Source organism: Tursiops truncatus, chromosome 2 (assembly GCF_011762595.2).
Source record: "Tursiops truncatus isolate mTurTru1 chromosome 2, mTurTru1.mat.Y, whole genome shotgun sequence".
NCBI classification, from domain to species: domain Eukaryota; kingdom Metazoa; phylum Chordata; class Mammalia; order Artiodactyla; family Delphinidae; genus Tursiops; species Tursiops truncatus.
In genome coordinates this window covers 104,692,156-104,712,020 of record NC_047035.1, presented here as the reverse complement: position 1 = coordinate 104,712,020, position 19,865 = coordinate 104,692,156, and the positions used below count along the sequence as shown (strand labels likewise).

The window sequence follows — 19,865 nt, the reverse complement described above, 5'->3', positions numbered from 1 at the left end:
AAAAGGAAAAAAAAAAAAAAAAAAGCCCCAATCATTTAGAGTTACATACTGAAATATATACAGATGAAATGCAATGCTGAGGATTTATTTCAAACTAATCACGTGAGCAGGAGGGGATCTTGATAAAACAAAATGGGTTGTACATTAATAATCACTGAAGCTGGGTGATGGTTACACAGGAGCTCCTACTGAGTTCTCCTTCTGCAGATGTTTCCAATTTCCAATTAAAAACCAAAAACAAATAAACGAGAGGCAATACGTGAAGGTACAGTACATTGTTTGGAACCTAGCTGTGTCAGTTTGATGACAGTACTGCAACACACTTGAAACTCTGAAAGTGTGTTTAATTGATGAAAATGCCTAAGGCTTTAAAGGTAGATCAACAGTTCCATAGGGGTGGCGTCTTTTTTCTTTAAGTTTTCTAAGGAAGCACGACTAGCAGGCTGTACATACATGCAGTCACGCTTGAGAAGATCCAGGAGCTACATCTGCCCAAACAGTGTGTCACCTTGACAGCCAACTTTGGCACCTTCCCCTCCAATGACATGAAGTTAAGTTTGACTGATTCACAGGTGTGATGGCCAACAGACTCCTGTCATGCTTTATTGCTGAGATGAGGAATCAAGCAACGGAAAGGTGCCAAGTGTCAGGCATCCTCGATGTGACTGGCATCCCCAACTTAAAGCCACCAGAGGAATGACAATAAGCCAGGGAATAAGCCTGCTCTAAAAAAGTTAACAGCTGATAACGTTGATTTGATAATCACCTACTGCCCTCACTTCTGTGAGACCCACATCATGACCATATTCAGCACAGCTGGGTTGAAATAAGCATTGGGACTTTCCTGATGGCGCAGTGGTTAAGAATCCGCCTGCCAATGCAGGTGACAAGGGTTCGAGCCCTGGTCTGGGAAGATCCCACATGCCGTGGAGCAGCTAAGCCCGTGCACCACAACTACTGAGCCTGTGCTCTAGAGCCTGCAAGCCACAACTACTGAGCCTGCAGGCCACAACTACTGAAGCCCGTGCACCTAGAGCCCGTGCTCCGCAGCAAGAGAAGCCACCGCAATGAGAAGCCCCTGCACCGCAACAAAGAGTAGCCTCCCGCTTGCCGCAACTAGAGTAAGCCCATGCGCAGTAACGAAGACCCAATGCAGCCAAAAATAAATAAATAAAATAAATAAATTTAGAAAGAAGAAATAAGCGTTAAGGTTGAGAGATCAAACCACCACCCCTCCCCACCCTACACACACACACACACACACACACACACACACACACACACACACACTCCCTTACTCTTCCATCACCAAACTCGGGACACCGGATGACCACTTTGCAAAGGATTGGCTTAAGCCAGTGGTGATTTTGCCCCCCAGGGGACATTCGGCATTGTTTGGAGACACTTTTAAAAGTTGCCACAACTAATTAGGGAGAGGCGCTTCCAGCATCTGATGGGTGGAGGCCAAGGACACTGCTCAACATGCTCCCATGTATAGGACCCCCCCACACAACAAAGAATTATCTGGCCTAAATGTCAATGGGCTCCAGTTGAGAAGCCCAGGCTTAAACAAGTAAAATTAAGGGCTAAAGGAAGATTCAGACTTGTTCAGAGAGGGATGGAGTCTTTTACAAGTCCTGCATTTATATATTTCTACCAATATTCTTTAACCAGATGTGGTATTTGATGCCACGCTCTCTGGTGTAGCTCTTTTTTTGTTCACAAACACAAGAGGGGCCAGACACTTGAGAGACTACAACTGCCAAGACCAATATTTGCTTTTTTCCAACGGCCATGTTTACCCAAGATTATTCTGCCCTTGGTGAACTGGAAATTAACTGGCTGTTGACACACCTGGAATAGAGCCAAGGAATTGTCTGGCATCCTTTCCCATGATGGCGAAGAGGGAACGTGGTTCAAGAAGACCAATCTGTAAAACTTTGGGATGGAAAAGTCTGGATGCAAAGACCACCTCAACTTTTGGATGGAATCCCTCTGCAACCACTTTGAAAACAAGTTCCTCTCAACAGGGCAATAAGATTTTCAACAGCACAGGAGAGCTTTGAGAAGAGGAAGAAGAAAGGCAGGGGCATAAGGAAAGCTACACAGTGAGGGAAGGAAGAGGGAGAACATGTATCACCAAATAATTTAACAGCACTTTGACCCAAAGAAGGCAGAAAGGAGAACAAATTCACACCTAATTACTGCTCCGTCAACTGTAGTTTTACAGCCGGGAAAGACTATCTTTAGCTTGACTGTTAACCCTGAAATATAACCCACCATTGACCTCCATGGGGACCAATCATAGATTCTCTTCTTGTTTGATTTCTACTATTTACATTCACATAGCTGGCCTGTTTACATAATAGATACTATTGGTATCTGAAATTCAGCTACACCTGATCTGCACAATCACACAATTTCTCTCGCGGGCCACAGAGCTGCTTTTTTCACAGCCATTCACTCCACTTTATCACAAAAATTCAAATGCGGCTACAATTACTACCAAGTTCACCTGCTTACATGAGAAGCCAAGAGATTTTGGACTAAAGACTGTACCAACACCACACGTGAACTCCAACTGCTATCCATTCAAGAAAGTCTGGGAGCCAAGGTGTGCCTGAGATGGCGATCCCGACATCCTGGCCATCCTGCGCACCAATGCTTGGACTAATGCGGCCTCTGATGGGAAATTTCTCCATCTCCCGGTGTCTCCTAGAAAGGTGCTGAGGCGCTAGACCCAGAAAGCCAGACCAGACATGCCCTGCCCCAAGTGTCCATGCTTTGGGGTACGGAGGGCAAGGTCAGAGTAGACCCACCCTTCAGTCCTGCCATGAGAACTCACACCCAACCTCTGGCCTAAAGGGGTTGAATAGTGGCCCCCCAAAAGCTATGTCCACAACTTAGTCATGGGAACCTGTATATATGGCCTGATTTGGAAAAAGTCTGCAGATGTATATCTGGATATTGAGGATACTGAGTTGAGATCATCCTGGATTACATGGGTAGGCCCTAAATCCAATGAGAGGTGTCCTTATAAGAGCGAGAAGAGAAGCCACAGAAGACAGGGGTATGTGTGAAGTGCAGTAGCCACAAGGCAAGGCATTCCTGGAGCCACCAGGAGTGAGAAGAGGTCAGGGCCGATTCTCCCCTGGAGGCTTCAGAGGGAGCACGGCTCTGCCAACACCCCAGTTTTGACTTCGGACCTCCGGAACTGTTAAAGAATCAATTTCTGATGTAGTGAATGAAAGACAGCAAAATAAGCCACTTGGGGATAATGATTATTTTGAGCTGTAGGCAAGGGAGGAACAGCAAATGCAAGCAGAGGCTTTCTCTGAACTCCCCTTACCTGCCCCAAGATAAACCTCGAAAAGCAATTCGATTGCATAAATCCCTCCCCTGCAGTTTCATCAACCAGGGAAGACAGACTCACCTCACCTCGGGAGAGGAGATTGGAAGTCAACAGCACACCCAGACAAATTTTGTTATCATTCCTCCCATCTATTCTTCAAAGAGTCCATTCATCTTCCCTAAAAATCCCTTATTCTCTCTAAAGAGACCTACATCTCCCTCCCTCTTCCCTACTGAGGTGGTATTTAAGCCTGAATTCTATCTCTACTTCTTAGAGTTACTCATTGTTACCCCATATACATCTCCCATTATACATGAGGTGATACATGTCAAGAAACTTCTGTTTTTCTCTTGTCAATCTTTTATTACAGGAGATCTCAGCAAGGTAGAGAACTCAGAAAGGTAGAGAAAAAACTATTTTCCCTCCCCTACATAAGCTTGGTTAAGCTTGCAGTAATTGGTTAAGACGGCCCTGGGAAGCTACTCCATGGTCCAACACTGGGCCTGACCAGCCTCAGCATGGCCGGGTCAGGGTATACCTGGGGATCCCCTCGAAGCTTCTGCCTGCAGCTCCTAAAGAGCTCAGGAAGGTGGGGCTGAGGATATGTCTTTGGCCCTGAAAGCCCGGGCCAAAGATATTTTCCAAAGGACGAGCTCTGGGGAATGGTCAGAAAAGTGATTCCACCTGTCACAGGCAGAGCACCACCCCAAGCCACAACCCTTCCCAGAGCATCTGGGAGAAAAAACTCCAACACCTTGAGGGCCCTCGGATAAAGGGTCGTCATCATCAACCACCTCTGCTGACACTTCCTGAGGACTTCCCACCAGCCACACCACTGTGTAACTTTCAATGACGTTAAGAGGTAACTACTTATTCTGGGTTTTGATTTCATCATTTTCTGCCTTTCCTTTAAATTGATACCTCTTACATATATAGGCCTGAAAAATATCGTTTAGTGCCGCACGTAAAAAGATACTGGCCCTGGGCTTCCCTGGTGGCGCAGTGGTTGAGTGTCCGCCTGCCGATGCAGGGGACACGGGTTCGTGCCCCGGTCCGGGAAGATCCCACATGCCGCGGAGCGGCTGGGCCCGTGAGCCATGGCCGCTGAGCCTGCGCATCCGGAGCCTATGCTCCGCAATGGGAGAGGCCACAACAGTGAGAGGCCTGCGTACCGCAAAAAGAAAGAAAAAAAAAAAAAAAGAAAGTAAAAAGACACTGGCCCTGTTCCTAAGGAAAGTGAAGCAGAGGGAGCTTGAGCAGTTTGCCCCCAGGTTGCTGGGCGAGTTGGTGCAGGAGCCAGAACCGTGACTTCGAGCAGACTGCAGAGCCCGTGTCTCCAGCCCCGGGTCACACTCTGCTCTGTCTCACTCGAGTCCAGGAGGCCCATACCACCCCCAGCCCCACTGCAGTGCTCTGTGCCAGGTGCCCCTGCCTAAGCCCCACTGTGGCACGGGCCCCGTCCCTGGCCCAAGCCTCAGCCACTGCCCAGGCCCCTTTCCCTTGACCCCATTACCTAATGGGGTTCAACAATAATTAGGTACAGAGAAATGCTCATGCCCAGTATCAGGGGCTCGAGCACTCCATCCAAACGGGAACAGTGCCATCTAAGTGAACGGTTACATCGTAAGGACCATAGGGGACCAGAGAAGAGGGAGTTCCTAAACCACACGTGTCATCTTCATCTACAAACCAGCATCAGCTCCTGCTAAAGTTAATGACCCCCATAAAGGCACGCACCTCACACTCAAGCAAGGTCCTGTCACTCTGTCAGCAGTGCCACCGCCCCTAGGGGAGGCCACACCGGCTAACTGTTCGGATTCCAACCTCCACCAAGGTTCCAGGCGTCTCTGGGACACACAAAGGTGTACAACCTTTTCAGCCAGCGCTTTCTCTTAGCCAAGTACTCTGACAATGCATTTCAGACGCCTTTGAAATGCCCAGCCCCTGGAGCCAGTAATCACAATGATGGCGATCTATCATCACAGCATAATCTTACATGCAGAAATGCTTTCATATATTAGGACTCTAAACCTTCATTCTTCATGCTAATAAGAACTTGGAAACAACCTGAAGATCCAAAAGAAGGAGCTAAGTTGACAGGGTTTCATTCTCTCGACTAGATATATAGCTGAAAAAGTGCTCCTTATGACATTGAGAAAATGCTTACTCTGTAGTAAGTAGAAAAACCAGAATAAATTGTACTTACAGCACGATCACAACCAATCCACCCCATGGAGGAAAAATCTGATAGGAAGTTAGTCAAAATACAAATTTTTCCTGAGTGGTGGGGCTATGGGTATTTCTCTTTTACTTTTTAATTTTGCTACACATTTTCTATAATGACTAGGTATTAAAATTAAGAGCAGAAGAAAAATGAACTTCCTATTTAAGGAAAAAGATGATGAAGGTGGGCTTCCCTGGTGGCGCAGTGGCTGGGAGTCCGCCTGCCGATGCAGGGGACATGGGTTCATGCCCTGGTCTGGGAAGATCCCACATGCCGCGGAGCGGCTGGGCCCGTGAGCCATGGCTGCTGAGGCTGCACGTCCGGAGCCTGTGCTCCGCAACAGGAGAGGCCACAGCAGTGAGAGGCCCGTGTACCGCAAAAAAAAAAAAAAAAAAAAAAAAAAAAAAAAAAAAAAAAAAAAAAAAAAAAAAAGATGAAGGTTCCCATGGCTCCCCACTGCTGCCGGAGTTGTTCAGAAGGCCACAGAGAACCCTTCACAAGTGAGTGCTACTTCCCTCCTCAGCTTCCATGGCTCCTTCCCCCCAACCCCGTGCACCCTACTTTCTAGGCACATCTAATTACTTCATATTCCCAGCATCGGCCTTACACCCTCCCTGTCAGCGCTCGGACATGCACTGGTGTGTGCGTCCCTTCTTCTCTCTCCCACTGGGATGCAGGTTCCAGGAAGGCATGGGTTATTATCTTGGAGTCACTCCTGTAACCCCAGCGCCTAGTGAAGTCTCTGGTATATCCTAAGTCAATAGACGTTTGCCAAGGGAATGAGTCAGAAGCACTGAAGACTTGCTCACATGCAGCTTCATCCCTAACGTTTTCCCCGGACACCAGCCTCTCTTGGCCCCCTACGCCCTATCAGGAGTTACCTGTTCACACCTGGTTTCACAGAACACCACACATACCTGGTCTAACAGGACATTTGCCATGTTGTAGTCTAGTTATTTCTTTCCCACATTAGCAACAGCCAATCAGATAAACCATGCACACTTAAGCCTGATAGTTTTACCTGTATCATCTCCCTTTCCCTCACAGCAACACTAGAGGTAGTTATTATCATCATCACGGATGAAGGAACTGAGGCTTGAACATGTTAAGTGACACACTCACTCCCACAGCTAGGAAACAGCAGGGCTTGTCTGACTCCAGAGCCCAGGCCTTGACAATGCTACCCCAGGGCCAGTTTCTTTGTCTGTCCTCTACAGTGGACTGGAAACTTCTTGTGGGCAGGAAGTACATTTTGCCACTTGTCGAAAGCTGGTCGAAAGTTGCTGCAGACAGCAGACGTTCCAATATTTGATTTGAACCACAGGAGGATGGCCTTACCATGAACTATACCAACTCATCATGTGAGATGACCCCAGACCTACACAGGTGGAAGTTTAAAGGGTCTGCCTAGCAGAACAAGGGTAATCAAAACAGGTTCAGGTTCATTCAGATTAATACAGAGCTATGTAAGGAATTTCAGGGTGCAACTGTTGCCAGAGAGTACCCCTCCAGCAACCCAGAAGCACTTAATTAAGAAGTAGCATGTTAATTGTTGCTCTTAAATCCCCATGAGCACAGATCCTCTAAAACCCTCTAGTGGGCAATAATGTCTTAAATTTGGGGCACAGATCATATTTCAAAAAGCTCTTTCAGGTACATCATCTGTCAGCCCAGTGCAATTTATTGTGGAGATACTTTAATGCTTTCAAATTTTCCTTATAATTCTAAGTTAGGTGACTTCCCGCTATTCCAAACTAATGAAATTTTTTTACTGTACTGAAAGAATATTGTGAACGTTTCTCAAAATATTTATGAACTTTATTCACCCCTGGCACATCAGGAAGAAGTCTGTGCCCTGAGTGCTAGCTGGGACATCACCCAGCATGCACACCCGCAGTGTTTTAACACTTATTAGCAGCTTGTCTGGGGTTACTGCTGGTGAAGCTTTAGCAAGCAGACACGCACAAATTAGCAGGTCCACCATGGAGCTCTGCTCTGTGGGGCACAGGCGACAAGTAGATATTTTTAATCGTTTCTGAAAACATATATGTCAATGGGGAAAATGCAGCATCTTACATAGCATGAGAAAATTAACATGTTTAGGAAAAACGACACCAAAGTGTGACATCTATAAGGTATATAATCCAGGAGGTGGCTAACCTAGGCAAAACCTGAAGTGGTCACAGAACTCTCTCATCCAGGTCTGAAATCTTCGTAGATTAAAAGCGGGGGTGGGGGGGTTGCCACCATCATGGGGAAAGGCCAATCAGATCATCTTTACTTTTACCTGTGAGACCAGCCTCTGCACCCCATGATAAAGCCAGAAAGCTGGGCTACCCGATTCCTACCAGAATGTGACTTCCATCAAGTCTACAGGAGTCTGACATATGGGGAAAAGTCCACCAGACATGCCTCTGAAGGCCCAGGTCTCGGTCACCACTGTGCGTCACACAAGCCGTGCGGCTATGGTTCTGAGCCCCTCAGTCTCCCTTCCTCGCCTGTGGAATAGGACACGACCTGTTTACAGCCCTGACCTCTGACAGTATTAGGACATGTGCAATCATTTTAAAAGCTAAAACACCACCATGGAGGATATGCACGCTGTTATTTTTTTAAAAAATTAAATGCCCCCTATGAACTAATTTATTGGCTCTAAGAGTAGGAATTGCACGTATGGCTCTGGGCTAGGGGGTTAGGAACACAGGAGGGAGGTAAAGCCAGGGCTCTGCCGCAGAACCATCCTCCAAATCCAGGGGAGGAGAGACCCACAAATGACTACGATATAATGGGGTGTGCACCGTGGTGGGTGGGGTCATCCAAAGTCATCCTGGGGAATACTGGTGCGGGGACGTGAAGGAACTGCAGAAAGGGGCGTCCCACAGAAGCCAGGGGGAGCTGACTCTGGAAAACGACAGGGAGCACAGCTCGCAATGGAGAGGGGCCACAGCAATTGGACATCACGTACAGGAAGTGGCAGGAAGGCTGGGGCATTTTAGAAGAATAGGAACATTTCAGGAAGACTAGCTGAGGCGGGGCAGAGGGAGGAGCAGTCAGAGAGCTGGGTACCACCACCTGTGTGACCGCATCTCACCCTCACTATTGGGCTGTTACCTTCACAAAGCGCAAGTTAAAAGTGAGGACCACCGGGGCTTCCCTGGTGGCGCAGTGGTTGAGAGTCCGCCTGCCGATGCAGGGGACACGGGTTCGTGCCCCGGTCCGGGAAGATCCCACGTGCCGCGGAGCGGCTGGGCCCGTAAGCCATGGCCACTGAGCCTGCGCGTCCAGAGCCTGTGCTCCGCAACGGGAGAGGCCGCAACAGTGAGAGGCCAGCGTACCGCAAAAAAAAAGTGAGGACAACAAGCCAGACACCAGGACTCAGGCGACTGTCTCAGGGACCCCTCGGTTGTCGCATAGTTACTGCACTCCCAGCACGTGGAAGTTACACAAGAGCTAAGGCAGCAAGACATGTGGGTAAAAACAAACCAAAATGGTTTCAAGAAAAACATTTTTTTAAGATCAGAAGTCGTCGAGGCTATCACAGAGACATATTTATGTAACATGGGGCTTAAGTTGGCTCTAGAGAAAAATATAATTAGAACATATCATAAGCTGAAAAGGAGAGAATTTCCCTCAAACCGCTGAGGTGTACCTGTGATGCACCAGGTATCAGGAATTTGAAGATGAGTAAGACAGCGTCCTTGGCACCTAACAGCAGGGGGAAGGCGGCGGTGGGGGGGGGGGGGTCAGGACAGGAGAGAGAGGAGTAAGGGGAGCCTTCTCAAGGAAGAGGATGTTTAAATCTGCAGGCTGACAAGAAAAGAGAAGGAGAGGAAAGGGGGAAGGGGTGGGTGGGAAACTGCAAGCGGCAGAGTTCCTGAGAGGAACCTGGCCCATCAGGGAACCCTCAAGTAGTTCAGAAAGGCCAAGCCAGGGGGTCGGTAATATTCTGGAAAAGGAGTGGTGAAGGCTGACAACAGCAACAGGCCACCGGGTACTAGCGCAGAGAATGACGCCTTTTTCCAAGAAAAGAGACTTTTTATCTAAACATTTTCCTCTACCCCATACAAAGTGTTTGGCTCACTGGTACTTGGAAATGTAGACGATTGTTCCTGGAATGTCAGAACCCTGCATGCACTTTCTGTTGAACAATGCAGAAGGGTGGCGCATTCAGCCACAGGACTCCCTAGAGGGCTGTGACATAAGGTAAACTCACCTGTAAAGTGGTCCCCTGGCAGAGACCCTAAGGAAGGCCTCGGAATTATTCCACACAAGGCTCTGGCTCCTCTGGTGAAAGCATTAACTGGTAAGGAGAGGGCTTAAGGAAATGCAGACACACCCTCTGAGGAGGGGCCCCGATGGGGCGTGTCACATTCCTTTGAAAACAGGGCCCCTGCTCTAATTTGTGTAATCAGACCAGAGATTGGAGGGCGGAACTCTGCTTTCCATTTACTACAATATCACGCTCCAGCCCAGGAAACCCCACCAGGGCTTTTGTTTGGAATTCTTTTTCCTTGATTAGGTGTAAGCCCTATTATTCCCGCCACTCCAAAATACCACATGGGTCTGATGAAGCCGCAACGCGCAGCACAGACACCAACTCCTGTGAATCAGGCAAGCTCACTCTTTCCTTCTCTGTCGTTTTAGAATGATTTCTTTTTCGTTCCCTACTCGGTAGAGGAAGCGGGGGAGCAGGGACATTCTGCACAGCTGGGAAGTCAAATCGTTTGCACTCTCTGCCATGTGAACCCAGGGGAACACTCCCGGGCTGCACACACAGCCTCTCGCTACCCGGCCAGCTCTGCAGGCTCAGCTAGTGAGAGGGGATGAAGGGGGCCGCAAAGCCCTATCTGTACACAGCATCTTTGCCAAGGCTGCTCTCGGTGGAGCTGTTCCTCACTCTGCCTCCTGGAAGGACTGGCAGGGCTGCACTGCGATGCTATCTGGCTGCCTTCGTTATGTAATTCAGCTGGGATCCAACCCCAAAGGCGGGCTGAGGAGCAGGGTGGGGGTCATGGGCCAGTTGGAAGACAGATTCCAGCATGATCGCCATTTCTTACAAGGAAAGACAGAGGTTAGAGGTAAATTTCACTTCAAAGCAGCAAATATGGGAATTGGCAAAGAGAATAAATCATTTCATTATTTAGTAAATACTTGAGCAATGTAAGAGACACGTTCTGTGGTCCATACAGCCTCAAGGACCATGGGGCCTGCCTCACCTCCTCCCCTTCCCCTCCACCAAAGCCCTCTGGGTGGTGAGGGCTGAGAATAGCAACAGGCCACACCGGGTACTAGCGCAGAGAATGACGCCTTTTTCCAAGAAAAAGGGGTGGAGCTCTGAACCTAAGGCAGTTAATCCATTGTCAGGCCAGGGACCTAATATTTAGGTGACCTGGCTCCGACAAGCCAATTTTTGCCAAGATTGTCCCCAGTCACTGAGCCTTTCTGTCTGATGAAACCCTGGCAGGGAGCTTGGAAAGTTAGGAAGTCAGAAAGGCCGGGGCTGGACCTGCAAGTTCAAGTGCATAACAAGAGGATCAAGGACACCCCAAGATAGGATCAGAGGTGCAGGAGCCCAGAAGAGCACCTTGAGTGTCTCAGTCCAATTCCCCTGAGCCCCATGGGTGCTGTACTTCCCATCCTCTGGTATCAAAGACGACACACAGAAACCTTCCCTGTTTACCAAACTGATGTGAATAGGTGCCTACCACAACCAAAGACCCCTGCCTGAAATAATCACCCAATGTGCGCCCAGTGCTATCTCAGAGCCGGTGTGACAGATAAAACCTCTCACTGGATAACTGCAGAATGTGGTAGCACGGCTGCAAGAAAGTGCTAGCGAGAGAATACACAGTCTGGCTCAAGAATGGAAAGCACAGCTCACTTTGGGCCAGATTAACCAGATGGTGCTCCTTAGGAGAGAAGGGACTCCAATTTGCCCAGGAAGAGCAGGAAGGGTGTAGCTGAACACTGAGGAGAAAGTTGATAATCTCTCTGTGAAACAAGACTTCATTCTAATTCCTCTGGGCTGCAGCCACATCCGCTGGCCTCATTTACTTAGACTGTAGCCCACGCAGAACTGGGAGAGGTTCTGCTGGCCAGCTCTCCTGCCTCGATCTTTGGTGATCCTAGTAAAATACAGCAATCCCCGGGGTAGGCTACTTAGCGCTCTCTTATTAACAACTGGCCTGCATGCTGAAAAGCAAGAGGCATGTCAGGCTGCTGGGGAATCCTGCCTCTGAACTCCTCCCGGCCTGCTTTCCTGTTCACATCATGAGCAGAAGGGCAAGGGGACGTTCATTCACAGCAGTCCAAGTGGAATCAGGAACTACATCCTGGACTCGTGGGAGGTGTTCAGTGATGAGGGTGGGAGTGGAGACAGAAAACAAATACAGACAACACAAGCAGGTGGGTCGGTAAGAAGCTTATCATTTATCAGGAAATATGACATGTACACAATTGACCCAATCACATGCATGCACACACTAACTGCTGTAAGGTGTACATAAAATGGATGAGGAAATCATTTCTAAATCCTGTATTTGAGGAAAGTTGCATTGAGAAATGCAGTTGAGTGGGAATATAAAATGCCCGTAGTTATGTAGGCAATATCAACATTACTGTACAAACATGATTTAAATTAGTAAAATGAATGACAATGATGGCTTTCAAGGTTTTTTGTTTTTGTTTTTAAGCAGCCAAGTGTTGCTTTTTTTTTTTTAATGTAACTTTACTCAGAAGCCAATAAGCAATGCAGATTCATAAAGGCAGAGCTGCTCTGGTTGAAATGGGGGCACAAGACTTGGAGCCCCCAAGTTCTGCAAGTCGCTCACAGGCCTCCACAGGTACACAGGGCTCCAGGAAGGAATCACAGCTGGAAAACCCTTCCTGTAAATGTATTAAGGGCTGGTGTCTTTCGGGCACACGTGGTCATTTTGAATTTACCTAGGAGAAGTGTTCCCAGGTAGTGGAATGTACTTGCAAAAAAGGATGACTGTTTACAAGGTAAGGACTGAGGTTACATTCTGAGCCTGTGGTTTTCATTTTAACTCTGCCAGCCTACCTCTAGCAACCCAGAAACTGACCTCTCAACCACATGGAAGTGCCAGAGATCTGGGCTAACGCATCGCACACCTGTGTGTGTTATTCTCTTCCTCTGACACATCTGGTTGTTGACATGTCTAAATTCACTGCCCGCGTGCAGTCCCCAAAGTGCTTCTGAATCTGACCATTAGTAAGGATTTTCTGAATTTCAACCCTGCCAATTTATTCTCACGGCACATTTACAACATGGCTCCACCTGCTTAAAGAGAACATGACTTTAATACCCCAAGACTCCACCCCAACCTGCGTCTGTGCCACTGGCTAGACCCCCTCTATTGAACCCACACCCTCCAGAAAAATCAGATCACCAGGTTCATGTAAGTTAGCCTGGCCCAAAGTGTTGCCTAGGGTTGCTGCAGAGGTCCTGTGGTCCAGGAATTCCTCAGAGGCTTCAGCAGGCTCCAAATGGTGTGAATTTCTTAGAGGAGAACCAAGAAGGAGCACCTCAATGCATCAGGAATGTTTTGTGTGCGTGGCATGTCTCACATCACTGCCACGTCCTTTGGGAAAAAAATCAGTGACTTAAACATTTCCCCCGATTATAATCAATTTGACATTTTCTTATGAATACTGTCCAGTAAAGACAACTAAATCATAAATGTGTGGAAATCAGCCAACAAATGGTAAATTACAAGTAATGTTCCATTAAAATGAGGAAGACGACAAGGACACGTGCTATTTCTACTCAACATTTTACTCCACGCTCTAACTAATGCAGAGAAATGAAGTAAGGTAAAAATACTAGAAAGGAGGCAGGCCTTCTTCATTTTTTGCTAATGAAATGCCTGTCTGCCTAGAATCTAGTCAATTATAGATGGTCAGATACAGTAACCATTTAGAAAATGTCATTTTTAAAAATTCCACTCGTTATCAAGAAGGGATGGAAGGGAGGGAGGGAAAGCAGAAAAAAATACCTAGAAAATAAACCTACCTATAAATACACCAAATCAATCTTATCTTAAATTTTACTGAAGGACAGTAAAAGAAGATACAAATAATGGAGAGAACTACCATTTCCCAGATGGGAAGACTCAATATTGTTAGACAGCAATTATCCCTCTACCAGTTTAAAAAATCAGTACGATCCAAACAACATCGCAACAGGATATTCTGCAGAACTTATAAAGCCGATTCTAAAGTTTAACTGGAAGAGAAAAAGCTTCAGATAACTAAAATATGTTTTTGAAAAATAATGAATAATGCATAATGAATAATGTCTAGCCTGACAAAACTAAACACACTGTAAAGCTATAGTAACTAAAATGGTGTGATATCATCACACAAATAAATAACAGGATAGAGAATATGAAAAACAAATACATAGATATCAAGGAGACAATAAACTTATCATTTAAAGTAAGTAAAAAGAGCAAACTATTTGACACATTACATTGGGAAAGTAAACACATAAACAAAAACTAAGTTACAAGTATACCACTAACAGACACAAAAACAAATTCCAAGTAGGTAAGAAGTATAAATGTAAAAAACTATAAAGCCGGGGCTTCCCTGGTGGCACAGTGGTTGAGAGTCCGCCTGCCAATGCAGGGGGCGCGGGTTCGTGCCCCGGTCCGGGAGGATCCCACATGCTGCGGAACGGCTGGGCCCGTGGGCCGTGGCCGCTGAGCCTGCGCTCCGGGACGGGAGGGGCCGCAGCAGTGAGAGGCCCGCCAGTACCGCAAAAAAAAAAAACAAACAAACAAACCATAAAGCCAGAAAAAAAAATATGAAGACTGTCATGTACAAAGAAGACTCTTATCTTCTTTTTCTGTGAGATAAAGAAAAGCTCACAGATGTGGCAACACTATGGTTAAACCTTCTATATTTTATAAACAAAGCTAAAGACACTCAGTAAAGAAACATTATTTTAAAAGACTTTTTGGGGGGGGGGGGAACACAACTTGATCTATTACTTTTTACTCTTAAACTTCCTATAATGTGTAACTATTTCATAACAAGTGAGAATTCAAATATTGTTAATAACATACATTTGTATATATTATTAAACTTTTTTTCAACAAAAAAGTTAATATAAAGGAATACTTCAAGTAAGTCCTTTCATAAATATTCACAAATTAAAAATTAGTAGAGTAGAAAAAAATTTGCTTGCTATTTGTCAGGAATAAAAATAAGAGGACCGCGTGGACAATCCCTGAAATATTTTCCTTTAAACATTTTCCTTAGAGCCTCTCCCATAGATGTTCTGGAAGAGAAACTATGCACTTGATGATTATCTGAATACATAAGTAAACAAACAATCATCCCATAAGTAAACTAAGAATCTCATAGGGAAGAGACCTCGTAATTCCTAACCTATGGGAGGGGTGTTCTTTTTTCCTTTTAAATGGGACAGCTTTTACAAAACTCGAAAACTCTGTGATTTTTTTTTCCCTAACAAATGCATTGTAAAAGTGTTTTTAAAAATCCAGGTCTCGGGCTTCCCTGGTGGCGCAGTGGTTGAGAGTCCGCCTGTCGATGCAGGGGACACGGGTTCGTGCCCCGGTCCGGGAAGATCCCACATGCCGCGGAGCAGCTAGGCCCGTGCGCCATGGCCGCTGAGCCTGCACATCCAGAGCCTGTGCTCCGCAACGGGAGAGGCCACAACAGTGAGAGGCCCGCGTACAGCAAAAAAAAAAAAAAAAAAAAATCCAGGTCTCTGCCAAAACCTTGAGTTTTCTTCACATCTACCAGAAGGCCTACTGGAGTCTTGCTGGAGTGCTGAATTTGGGACCAAGGTGCAAAGTTACCATGTTAAGTGACACTCCCTTATTGCAAAATAGAATCCTATGCCCTGCAAAATAGAATCTTTTAGGTCTGTCTCACTGTGAAGTGGAGAAATTCACACTCAGCCAGTCGCATGATCCCATCTTTTCCATTCTTCCCAGAAACAGTCCTTCTTGGTAAAGTCATGCTTTTTATTTTACCTTTTTCTAAATAGTCAACAGGTAATCCTAAATCAGTACAATTCCCCTGTCCCATCATCCTAGAAATAGCATATGTCATTTGTTTCAAAGGTCTGCAGTTCTGAGTTTCCATCAAACAATGCTACTAATGTTTTAGTCTTTCTTTCCCAGGAGCATTTTTATGGTATCTCTTTAAGTCACCCTATGTGAAAACTATAGCTTTCTGATGGAAGTAAGGCTTAAAACTCAATCAAAATTTCCTGTCTATTTAGTATCAACAGCTGGTACAAAGAGGTCTCACTTCCTCACCTTAGATCGGGGAAATCTCATCTATAGGATTCCCAGTCACTCCAAGTAGTCCCTATGGGTGTGAAACTCACAAGTGAGTATCAGCCATCCCTCAAATGTCCTCTTTCAGGATCACTTTGACGCAAAAGTGTTCCTCACATCATAATCATTCCTCACACCATAATCATTTGTACTAATCAAAAATTAGTACAAATATCTGTGTACTAATTTATATTACGCATCTTGCCTGATCCTGGACAAAGTTTACCCATTTGCATCTACTGATTAAGTACTCTTCTATCAGGAAATTCAGTTCTTTGAAATCCTCCATCAAGCCTAGTGAGAAAAAATTCATAAAATTCCAAGACTGAAACTGTTGTGTTCTGTAGCTTAGGCTACCAGGAAAAAAATAACTACAAATTAAAAGACATTTATCACAAGCTAATCTCTTAGCACAAAAATTAAACAATAACTATTAAACAGAACCATTATTTATATAATTTTTCCTGACAACTTAAGTATTTTATAAATAACAAGGAAGCATTTTTTTCCACCTAAGTTATATGAAGTGACAAAGCATAACACAAAGTAGGCAAGTATTCAGTCCCTTCTGTATTAAATTATGGTTATAAAATGCATTTATTTTTATGTGCATTTATTAAAAGCCTTGAAATGACACACATCAAATTCTTAACACTCTTTAGGAAGAGGTGGGAAAAGGTGAGAAAGAGAGAGACTTTTACAGTTGATTTTCTAAATATCTGTATTACTTGAATTCTCTAACATGTATCAATTTTGTCATTTTAAAACTATGAAACATGCAAAAGAATGCTGGCACAGATGCACTGAAAATGGCACTGTAGTAAATCGCTGGGGCACTGTAAATAGGTACAATCTTTTCGCCAGGTATGGAATGGCTTTAAACATATCTATATCCATTGACTCTGCAATTATATGCTTTACCAGTTTTCTATAACGTGGCTATCTTAATTTTTATAAAGAAAAACAATGTAGCTTAATACATATATCACCTTAGATCTTTAAAATCTGGGCTTTTGAAAGGTAGAAAAATAATAGTAGAGTTGATTCTTGCTATTTGCAGTAGTTATGTTCTGCAAAGTCACCACAGACAATGAACTAGTCAATACTTGACTATTGCTCCAAGGGGAAATCCAGGGTTAGGTTCTTATGAGCCTCCAGTCACAGCAGTTTCATCAACTCATCAATATATAACCCTGTGATATCTGTGTTTCTGTTTAAAGACACACAGATAGATGGACAGATATGACGGACATTGAACTCATGGCCAACAGCACCATCACTCTTGCCTCAATGAAGCTTACCTAAAGTATCCCCATTTTCTCCATAAGGCACATTACAGCCTTCTTGTACTTAAACACTAGGCAGCACTTCAGCACTACACTTAGGGGCCATTTGAAAGAGCAAAATCACCAAGAAGCACAAAAATCTGAAAAACATGGCACTAAATAGACTGTGAAAAGGATAGTTGTTTACGGACTGAGAGCTGAAACAAGAAGACACAGCATCACCTTGTTTGACCTCAGCTGGGAACAGATGCATCAGGTGACTCAGATTTTTTTTGCCTCTCTGCACGTGTGCGTGTCCAAGACTGACTGCAAAGGGGCCAGGAGTATTGATTTTAGGGTTACAAATGAATTTTAGCCAGTAGACAAATTTGCAAATATGGGATCTTAAATAACGATAATCAACTGTACGCCTTTTCCTTTATTAGACAGAGCAGTATTCTCAAAAGATGGATTAACAGCAGAGTCAAGAGAGATCCATAAAAAGCTTTTTTGTCTCTGCTAACTCAGTGGTTCTCAACCAGGTGTGATTTCGCTCCCAGGGGACATTTGGCAATGTTTGGAGACAACTGGTGATTATCATTGATTGGGTCTAGTGGGTAGGGGCCAGGGATGCTGCAAAACATCTTAGAATGCACAAGACAGACTCCAACAACAGGATTATCTGGCCCAAATTGTCAATAGTGCCAAGACTGAGAAATCCTGTGCTAAGTGACCTGAATCTTTACACCTTCTATCAATGTACACTTTAATGCCTAACACTAAATAAATAATTAAATGTCAAGGACGAAGCAGCTCTCCTACCTTATTTGTTGGTGCCCCTTTATTTTCAAACTTAACTAATAAATTTTTATTAAATGCAACTGAAAACACAAAGCAGTTACAAGCTATATTGAGAAGTGCTACTTTTCCCATCATTTCCACTTGTAATGGTGAATGGGGTAACTCCAACAGTAATGTAAAACATGGAACCAGTCTGAAATCTATTTTCTGTTTTTAACACTAGGAAAGTAAAAATCATCACTGCATAGGAAATTTGAAAAGTAGAATGTGTAGTATACTGCTCATGAGATAGAGAACCCAACACACTCCTAGCAACTTTCAGATCAAGTCACGAACCTTTGAGACGGTTCTTACAGTTACCCTGTCTGAGGAAGAAAATTTAAAAGTCTTACTAGGTCTTAATGATTCTATGAAAAAAGGCCCAACTAAGTGCCCCCCCCACAAGTATCTTTACTGCACACTGCCCCCCATGTGGATTTAATATTATACATTTATTCAGTCTTGAATCAATCCTATTTTTAAACAGTGAATCAAGCAATTTGTAGAGTGGCCTCCAAGGGTCACTCAAGAGCATTTCAAAATCACTGTACTAACCTAACAAGGATAAATAATTCTCAAGTGGGAGGCAGACTAGTAGACTAAGAACTGCACTTGGAGTTTGGAACCTGAATTCTTGGCTGCATGAGTTTAGAGCCAAGTGATTAATTCAAGAATCTTTTATTCTGGAAAGATGTTTTAGCTCAACTGTGAAAAAATAAGGCCAAGACATTGTTTACTGTTCTAAGTATGCTCTGCTGGAGACTACAGGTCCTGCTGTCAAATGCCTTCAACTTCCTACCGGGTCCTGCTGAGCACTCAACCCTAGAAACGACAGTCTTCCATCCTTCTGCAGCCTCTCTTGCCACTCTCTCAGGCTCCTATTCTTCCTCTACTCCAGCCTACATGTGCTGCTCCACACCCACACTCCGCACTCCAGGCCAGGACGTTTCAGGCCACCAGGATCAGGACCCCCCCAAGAAGTCAGAGATTAAAATGTAATTCCCAGATCACATCCCTGGCCTACTGACTGGAATCTTGGATGGAAGTATTGGGAATCTGTAGGGTCCATTCCACCTCCCACTTCTTTAACAACTATAGCCCAGCCACAGAATAACACCTGTGGATTACTGAAAATGCCATCATTATATCTTTATTTATTGATCACATTTCCCATTGCCTGACTCTATCCCCTAAGCGCATTTTCAGCATCTAGCGGAGCTAGGAAATGTCGTCTGTTGTTAACACATTCATTTGAGACAAACGCCTCTTTTCTAAACTCCAATATGCTACATACGATATCCACCCCATAAAATCAGAATTGTGCTTCTGCAACCAGACTGAGAGCTCAAGGGTAGGGACTATGTGCTATACCTGGGCTCATCCCCAGTGGCAAGCACAGTCCCTGGCACATAGCAGGTACTCATTTGTTGAATAAATGTATGCACGGATGGATGGATGGCCTCTCAATGCCACTGTTGAACTTCATCAATTCTACCTAATTTGTGACTAATGTTAATGGGAAAAAACAGAAGACTCAATTGAGTAACCTCCCACAGAGGAATTCTGAGTGAGTGGGGCATGACTCTCAGAGAGCCCCACAGGAGAAAGGAGAGGTAGTTCTCCAGAGCCATTCAAATTTGGCACTCTGTAGGGTTTTCAACATCAGTCAGCTAGTTGACTGAGCATGTGCAGTCCTAGCAAGGAGCAGAAGCAGCCAGTGAAGATGAGAAGGAAAAGTCGTCACCAAAGAACTTTTCTGGGCATGAGAATATGATACTTAAGGCCAAGGTTAAACATTCTGATTATCAAAGATGAAGACAAATCTGTAATTAGCCCAAGTGGGTCAACCC

General features: G+C 45.1%; 1 protein-coding gene across 8 annotated transcripts in view; it reads right to left on the bottom strand.

Annotated features, from left to right (window-relative positions):
- Positions 1-19,865, bottom strand: part of TLN2 (talin 2) — a 446,949-nt gene that overhangs the window by 277,837 nt on the left and 149,247 nt on the right. Inside the window, exon 1 of one of the 8 annotated variants that reach the window (XM_073801110.1) lies at positions 9,790-9,867. The exons of 6 other annotated variants lie outside the window; for them this stretch is intronic. The gene's annotated coding sequence lies outside the window, so the exon portion shown is untranslated. Of the gene's footprint in view, positions 1-9,789; positions 9,868-19,865 lie in introns of those variants that run through there. One more of the 8 variants, XM_073801112.1, reaches the window with a different exon arrangement.